This window comes from Dama dama, chromosome 4 (genome assembly GCF_033118175.1).
Source record: "Dama dama isolate Ldn47 chromosome 4, ASM3311817v1, whole genome shotgun sequence".
Classification (NCBI taxonomy): Eukaryota; Metazoa; Chordata; class Mammalia; order Artiodactyla; family Cervidae; genus Dama; species Dama dama.
Genome location: NC_083684.1, coordinates 64504075 through 64506959, shown reverse-complemented (window position 1 = coordinate 64506959; position 2885 = coordinate 64504075). Strand labels below are relative to the sequence as shown.

General features: G+C 40.7%; 1 pseudogene; it reads right to left on the bottom strand.

The window, feature by feature from the left end:
• Positions 1 to 292: 292 nt before the first annotated feature.
• On the bottom strand, positions 293 to 1232 carry LOC133055163 (vomeronasal type-1 receptor 4-like; annotated as a pseudogene).
• Between the last annotated feature and the right edge of the window lie 1653 nt (positions 1233 to 2885).

The window sequence follows — 2885 nt, the reverse complement described above, 5'->3', positions numbered from 1 at the left end:
TACCTACTTCATTTCTTGGAAAATTATTTAGTTAGACTAAAAGAACATATTTGGACACTTCATAATATGCAGATTATTTCAAGGCCTGTTGCTTATTGCATAAACCTGAACTCCTTTTCTACCAGAAAACTTCACTGATATATTCATATTTCATGACAATATATTTCAATTGGTCTTCATATTGAAGAAGATACTTGGCATGTCCTGTATAAGATTATCTTGAGATTCAAAATTTAATTAGATTTCTGAGGGTGAATAAATGAACTGGCAATTGATCATCATAGAAATAAATTCACACTTTTCTCATAATAGTTGAGGAATTTGCATTTCTTATCCAGGCCAAATAGAGCCTGTGTACACTGGAGTTATGGCTCATGAGCAGAAAGGGGCTGACAGCCTGGAAGCACGCTGCTGTGATTATACTCATGTCCACAAGGAACCAGTTGGATTGATCAAAAAGAGCCAAAAGAACTTGACAGATGGAGGAAAGAAAATAAAAGCAGACAAAGGTGCTCCCGAGGAGAAGGATGGATTTAGTAGCTCTGGACTCAGGGGAGGACCTGGAGGAGGCGTCAGTCCTATGAATGTGCTGGACCTGCTGCTTATGTCTGTACAGGATGAGAACCATGGAGCTGCCGGCCCAGAGTGTGAGCCCCAAACATAAAACTTGAAGGAATAATAGCAATACTGCAGACAAGGTGTCTCTAGTTTTGTCAGTAACATAGAAGAACAGTAGCCAAAATCTCTTTCCTCTGTGATGTTTTGTGACTACATTTGCCAGTCACATGGAAAGGAAAAATGACATTTACCAGCATTTGCAGGATCCAACACAGGAAAATAGAGAGAACCACGTACTTGGGAGCTGTTACTTTCAGCGCTGCCCACCTGGAGTTCCAGGGACTGATCGTGATCACCTGAAAGACACTCAAGAGGCAGATGCTACTGATGGACACTCCCCTCCCCACTCTGTGCAGAAAGAAGAGACGTTTGCAGCCAGCATCTCCGTGGATATGCTTTGATGCAAAGACTGCCATTGTCTGGGGGACCCCTTTAGAGAGGAGGACCAAGGAGTTGGCCACAATCAGGTGCTTAAGGATCAAATCTGTAGACCTTAACCTGTAACCCGTGAAGTGAAGGATGATATAACTGCAAATGAGTGAGAAATTCCCCAGCATTCCAACCACGGTCTGTGTTAAGATTATCATGCCTATCATGAAAAAGCTGCTGGCCATCTTTTCAGTTCACAGTCACTGGTACTTTTGAGTTAGAATGTCCTGTATGGGAATATGAGGCATGGGTTACATGCATCATGTCAACTGAAATCCAATATTCTCCACTTTACAATAGTTCCCACTTGGAAATATTTGCTTGTGTTTCTGTTACCAGCAGTCTTTAAAGGATTTCATGTATAACATTTAAAGAGAACTAATATGTAAAGTTAATCACTGAAAATACTCATGTAATCACTTCTTCAGTCTTCACAAATTCATTAGGCAAGTATTGAAGGGACCTTAGTTATACAGAGGAGTGCAACCTACCCCTAGACAGGTTAATTACTTGTCAAACCTGCTTCTTAGTGCAGAGTGGGGACTGAATCCCATTGGGATACTCAAGACAGTGGTTTGAGGAACACCCCAGGTGCTTAACTGATTAAGACCCTGCCTTCCACCACAGAGGGTCCAAGTTCAATGCCTGGTCCAGGATCTAAGATCTCATGAACTTTGATGCACGGCCAAAAACAAAAAAGAGAGTGCACTGATCACCAGCCATGCCAAACAGCCAGTTACTTGCAGGCATACAATAAACCAGATCTATATTGGATTTTGATTTCACAGCTTTTCTGTTTCTATCTGTGGTATCTTTTAATTTTCAATTAAAATGATTCCATATATTTGTAAAGCTTTATTCTTTGGTACCATGTATTATGAATTAAGTCTTAGCATCTTAACACATGAACATCACTGCTGACATTAGAATACAGCAGGAGCCTGCCTCATGAGAAAGCAATGTCATGAAGATGAGAATGTCTCACTGTGAGGATTGCAATAGAAAGACTCTTTGGTTCCCTTGACAGAAACACAGGTAAAATAACATGTATTATAGAAATGTTTGAATAATCATATGTAGGCAATAAACATTAGGGCATAAAACACTAGCATGTGATAAAACAGTTTAAGACAAAACAAATTATTATTGTCCATTCATATGCTGAATCATTATGTTATTGTCTGAGCCCAGTGAATATATTAGCAATGAATTAATATTTTCAGTTGACATTAACATACAAGACAGAGAGGAAAATTTGGCACTTGTAAAGTGGATTCTCATGTCTCTCATAAACTGATATACTAGATTTGTTAGAATGTCAAAAAATTGGTTTTGGTGTCAGTTTCTGATGTGATCACTTACCCAGAATCTTGACCCGCCTTTCTCTCACAGACTCTGCTGCTCAGACGAAAGTACAACAAACATACCTTCCAGCTGCCAGGACAAGGGCTCGGTGCGATGGTCATTATACCCAGTATGTGTGTGGGAGGGAGGCAGCCAGATCCTGATAAATGGGTTTGAGACGCTGTGCTCCCCTCCCCTCCGGTCAAAACTGCAATTATCATTTCACCTGCAGCAGTGATGGGAATGCAGGCTTGGGAGCTGAGAACATTTCTGGAAACTTTTCTCTCAGTTGTTAATTACTGGAAACAATTACAAGTTTCTAGTTAGCAGCCTTAGAAGACAACTGGCTCCACTTGAGAGGCATTTTCTTTTCCATGATCCCTGAAGGGGATGGTCTCACGAGGAAGAAATTCTGAAATCACACACATTAGGGACTGACACAAACCATGTGCATCCCTCTGGATTCTTCACTTCCCTGAGAAGAGTCTGCCCTA